This window comes from Coregonus lavaretus, assembly GCF_964263955.1.
Source record: "Coregonus lavaretus genome assembly, chromosome: 5".
In the NCBI taxonomy this organism is placed as follows: domain Eukaryota; kingdom Metazoa; phylum Chordata; class Actinopteri; order Salmoniformes; family Salmonidae; genus Coregonus; species Coregonus lavaretus.
The window spans coordinates 76,648,721-76,654,720 of NC_139992.1; the positions used below are offsets into that span (position 1 = coordinate 76,648,721).

Sequence of the window (6,000 nt, forward strand, 5' to 3'; positions counted from 1 at the left end):
ATGTTAGTTACAGTGCAATGGTTCACCACATGTCTTCTATTCGGAACAACCTCCTGGTTCCTCCTTCCTGACCCCTCCTCACCCTTACTGTTTGCCCACAGAGGGTGAGGGCTGATGGGGTGTGTGAGGGGAGTGTGTCCCCGGCTACGGGCTTGGACCCCAGTCCTGTTGGTGGCGGTGGAGGCAGTGAGAGTGACATGCTTTGCCCTGCTAGGACCTGTGAGGGGGACAGAGGAGGTGGAGGGGTACGAGCTGCCAGGACTTATGACTCCATGATGTCACACAACTCTAACTACCTTCTCAGCCAGCCCCTAGACCACGTACCCTAAGATGGCTAGGGTTGCCACGGTAACTAAATGCCATGGGTGGGGGGGGGGGACATCTTGGTGGGTGATTGTTAACGCTTTGTTATTGGGCATGTACCTTCCTGAACTCTGGGACCTTTTGGAGGGTATTGGGGACATTTCATTTCCTGCTAGAGGCTCTTCACTGCTAGCTGGTTTACTGTGCTGAGAGGCTTGCCCATTTGGGACAAATCACAACTATGGAATGCAACGCATGGGGCCGTCTGGGTGGTTTACGTGTGATGATTCTCTTCGAGTGCTTTGGGGTTGTTTGCCTGGAGGATCAGGGTGACTTGCTTGGGGTGGTACTGTATTGTAAACTCACTTTGGATACAGGGGCATTTTCTGGCTTTCCTTCTGTCCTGCTGAGAGGAGAGCTGCTCTTAGGTAGATGCGCTCTATGTATTGTTATTGGATCACTCACATGCTGTCTGTTGCAACACAGGTTTCAGAGGCAATGCCACACATACATTTTGTGCAAATAAATACATTTGGTATCTCAAACATGGAGATAAAGTTAAATACGTAGGAAAACATTGGCATGGATTATTTTTGAATACATTTGATTGAATAAAATCCCCAGGCTACATCAATGTACTTTTGCAAACGCTAAATGACCTCTGGTGTTGGAAAATGGTACAGCATGTATGTGAATCTTTCATTTTTATTGCATGCTGATCACCTGAATGTGAATTGAACATGAAACAGACCAGGGTATTTTCAGTAGGTCTTACCACTTCCTCTCTTTTCCTCTGTCTATCCCCTCCTACCCTCTCTCCAGGACATTGACAAGCTGTTGCAGAGCAGTGTAGCAGAGTTGATCTCCGTGTCCTCTCGCCCTTCTGGCCCCTCCTTCAAACAGAAGAGCACTGACTCCTCCCACCTTCACCTCAGAGTTCCGGAGCCCCTAACACTCCGCAGGTCTGAGTTCTTCTCCCACAAACTGCTATTGACCCACTGGTGGGGCAGACCTCTGCACCCTCAGCCCCTACATGCTCCGCCTCTCAGGGGCTGGCTTTGTCTACTACGCACCGGGGCCAGAGACCTCTGTGTGACACACACAGACACACACACAGGTTGATGTGTGAGCACACACAACGATGTGCACACACACAGAGACCAATATGTGACCTAAACCTACAAATACCATGGACGTCGAAGGACGTGTTCCACTCATAAACAATGCATACACACAAACGCTCACTAATTCTCACATACTCCTCAAAAACATGAAACATTCACCATGTGCATTGTCAGGCATTCAGTAGCGGATACTTTAAAGGCTTCCACATGCTTCAGTTCAGCTGGCGCCTAGCCGAGAACCGAACGAGTGTGCTTGCATGCTCACTTAAAAGCGGCAATAGTACTGCCATTTTGAGACGCCGTAGCCAGCATACACTTCCTCAAAATAGTCAGAATTAATCCAAGAACTTGTGAAATCTGTTAGTAATTTTGACGTTTTTGCCGATGAGATCTTAGTTGCGCAATTTTGTGCATGAAAATGAATCGTCTCGTTGAATGACAACAAAGACTTTATTGAAGAATCCATACTGTTGACCAATCACCGACTTCGGCTACCGACTTCGGCTACCGACTTCGGCTACCGACTTCGGCTTGCCTCGAGAAAAAATGTGTGCCCGAACAGCTGAAAAAACTCTTACCGAAGTCCAAAACGAACAGAAACGTCAGAAATGCACGAAATCTTACAAACTGTTTTGGCTAGAAAGCATGCAGATGCCTTTGTGACCTCCAAGCTGCCTCCCATTGGTCCTGTCATAGTTCTATTTCAGTCTGGTCCTGATCCCAATCTAGTCCCAGTCCACACCACTACTCTACTGTACTCTACTACTGTACTCTACTACTCTATTCTACTCTAATACTCTACTCTTCTACTCTACTCTATTCTACTATTCTATTCTACTCATGTACTTTATTCTACTCTAATACTTTATTCTACTCTACTATATACTCTACTACTCTACTCTTCATGTGAAAATACTTGAATCCAACGCTGACACTAGTAGTGTTAAAGGAAAACTCTCACTGAACACAAGGAGAAGTTCTGTATTTGAATGTCCGTCTCTTCTACACTATGGAATCATACTGTGTCACAATATCAAATGGACCGGCCTTTTCGGTTTCTATTTTATTTACTGTATTTCTCTTGTTTTTAACTTTCTTTACTCTGTCTCTCCATTCTGCTCCTTTTGTTGAAATAACTGGTGTTGCCTTGCAAAATGTTCTGGGGAGAAATACCTATTTTATTCTGTGTGTGTGTCAGGGTTTCCGTTAGCCAGCAATTGCCAGCTTTTAAAATAAAAAAGTCCATAAAAAATTAAAAGTCCATAGATAAATAGAAAATAAAAGTCCATAAATAAATAGAAAATAAAATTCCATACATAAAGCTGTTCCAGGCCAAAATGAGCAGGATAAAAAATATCCCATTGCAAAATGTGTTTTATTCATTGACGTTAATACCAGTAGATGGAAATACATTTGACCATCATGCTTATCGGTCTATAGGTTAGTTTGCACATTTTAGTGGAATTAAATTGGCCTGTGTGTATTTTCGTTAGTCATCATGTATCTTATTTATCCAACACAATTATCACAAGCGCCCAGCATACAGAGCCTATTTTGAGGGGGATTTCTCCTGCAGCTCCTCAGCTGGTTGCTGCTGGAGTAAAACATGTGCTTTTATAAACCCATTTATTGCGCAACAATTCTAAATGCAATCACATGTAAAACAAAAAAAAGAGCGACAATTTTTCTTTCTCAACTGGTAATTGAAGCCTGCCTCCCATTCACCATTCAAGTGCAGGCAACAGACTATCAGCGCATCACCCACCACTTTACAATATGAGCTGGAGGCAGTATGCATGTTGAAAACATACTTAATTGTTTGAAACCTTAACGTTTTATTTCATATTCAGAGGCATGTCTTACCTTGCTTCAAAGTAGCCTATAGGCAAAATCCAATCATGGTAACATGGAGGAAATTATTTTATAAAGACTTCATAGGCAGCGCATGAGCTTCAATTTTGGGGAAGCTTACAATTTATCCTACAATTTCTACAGTTCTGTGTGCCAGTTATGATTTTCATATAAGCATTTTCGTGGAACAGTTTCATTTCAATAACGTTTTCATTTCTCAAAATCATTGTCACGTGGTTAATCATAAAAATCTAAAAGTTAAATTGTCAACTAATGCGAGATCACCAGCCTCTGCCATATGGACACATTGATACACCGTGATCCATTGGCGGCTAAAGAAATGAGCACATGGAACTCCTAGCCTATAGGCCAATGCAGCAGTAGGCCTATAACTTCCATTGCTCTTTCACACCGAGGATTCGTGACTATCGAGGGGGAGATTGTTGGAAATATTTTTCAAATAGCTTACTGTGAGGAACTATAGTTTTAATATTCAATGCGCAATGGATGTTAAACACTTTCCTACTTTTCCGTACAGCAGGCCAGGTACTTATATGCGTGCTCAGGCGCGCACTCCCTCAACATTATCAGGACAGAGAAACCAGATACATGCTCATTGCTCACATGGAGTACTCCAAATAAAAGGCAATGAAAAAATTGACAAATCTCGTAAATGATGGTTATGAAATAAACCAAAACTTGTTTCTCACAAGAATAGCAGGTTGTGAACTCTGCAAACAACGTTTCCACTCAGACAATGAGAACGGTAAGTAAATGTAATTAATTAATACAATCATTAACAGAAATTAATGTAAACAAATGATTGGGATTAACGGTACATTTACTACTGGTGACATATGTAATGGGGAATTGAACAATTCACACAATGAAACAATGAATGTGCAAGAGTTGGCGGGTGACAGCAGAGCGATTCTGGAGTGAGACGCGCCTATATCTTCGCCCCTTGTCTCAACATTTTAAATTATACTCGAGACACATTATCTTCACACATTTTAGATGCTTTTCACTGACAGCTACAACTCAATAATCAGCTAGGCCTATTTACAAGCGCGCTGCCCAAATTGCGGCCTTCCCAAATAGGCATAGCCTAGGCCTATGAGCTTGTGATTTTGAAATAATCCACAGCAATTTTTTAAAAGAAGCTAATGTTTCCGGCATCACATTTTCCTAACAGAAACCCTGGGGGATACCTCTGCCTTAATATAACAATAACAGCAGGCTAGGAGCCAAAGGAGAATAATGGAATTGTATAACTCTCACTATAGTGGTGTATCTATCTATTCTAAATCAAATAACATTTTATTTATAAAGCCCTTTTTACATCAGCAGACGACACAAAGTGCTTATACAGAAACCCAGCCTAAAACCCCAAACAGCAAGCAGTGCAGATGTAGAAGCACAGTGGCCAGGAAAACCTCCCTAGAAAGGCAAGAACCTAGGAAGAAGCCTAGAGAGGAACCAGGCTCTAAGGGGTGGCCAGTGGAGATTATAAAAGAGAGAGGGTCGAAAACAGCAGGTCCGGGACAATGTAGCACATCCGGTGAACAGGTCAGGGTTCCATAAAGCCTTACACAGTAGATTTAAATCCCATTCCTAATCTTCCCTTTGCCCCCAGTCCGTAGTGCACCTTGCGAAATTATTCACCCCCCTTGGCATTTTTCCTATTTTGTTGCCTTAAAACAAGTAATTAAAATAGATTTTTGGGGGGTTTGTATCATTTCATTTACACAACATGCCTACCACTTTGAAGATGCAAAATATGTATTTTTTGTGAAACAAACAGAACTTGAGCGTGCATAACTATTCCCCCCCCCCCCCCCCCCCCCCAAAGTCAATACTTTGTAGAGCCACCTTTTGCAGCAATTACAGCTGCAAGTCTCTTGGGGTATGTCTCTATAAGCTTGGCACATCTAGCCACTGGGATTTTTGCCCATTCTTCAAGCCAAAACTGCTCCAGCTCCTTCAAGTCGGATGGGTTCCGCTGGTGTACAGCAATCTTTAAGTCATACCAAAGATTCTCAATTGGATTGAGGTCTGGGCTTTGACTAGGCCATTCCAAGACATTTCAATGTTTCCCCTTAAACCACTCGAGTGTTGCTTTAGCAGTATGCTTAGGGTCATTGTCCTGCTGGAAGGTGAACCTCTGTCCCAGTCTCAAATCTCTGGAAGACTGAAACAGGTTTCCCTCAAGAATTTCCCTGTATTTAGCACCATCCATCATTCCTTCAATTCTGACCAGTTTCCCAGTCCCTGCCGATAAAAAACATCCCCACAGCATGATGCTGCCACCACCATGCTTCACTGTGGGGATGGTGTTCTTTTAATGGTGCTTCGTGGGATGATCAAAGTTTCTGATATTTTTTTATAACCCAACCCTGATCTGTACTTCTCCACAACTTTGTCCCTGACCTGTTTGGAGAGCTCCTTGGTCTTCATGTTGCAGCTTGCTTGGTGGTGCCCTTTGCTTAGTGGTGTTGCAGACTCTGGGGCCTTTCAGAACAGGTGTATACAGTGGGGAAAAAAAGTATTTAGTCAGCCACTATTTGTGCAAGTTCTCCCACTTAAAAAGATGAGAGAGGCCTGTAATTTTCATCATAGGTACATGTCAACTATGAAAGACAAATTGAGAAAAAAAAATCCAGAAAATCACATTGTAGGATTTTTAATGAATTTATTTGCAAATGATGGTGGAAAATAAGTA

At 42.5% G+C, this 6,000-nt stretch overlaps 1 pseudogene across 1 annotated transcript in view; it reads left to right on the plus strand.

Moving 5' to 3' along the window:
* The window catches only part of LOC311129931 (phospholipid-transporting ATPase IH-like), a 66,758-nt pseudogene extending 61,657 nt beyond the window's left edge, over positions 1–5,101 (plus strand). Inside the window, exon 29 of the transcript in view lies at positions 1,126–5,101. The product of the transcript in view is annotated as a phospholipid-transporting ATPase IH-like (transcript). The remainder of the gene's footprint in view (positions 1–1,125) is intronic.
* The last annotated feature ends 899 nt before the right edge of the window (positions 5,102–6,000 follow it).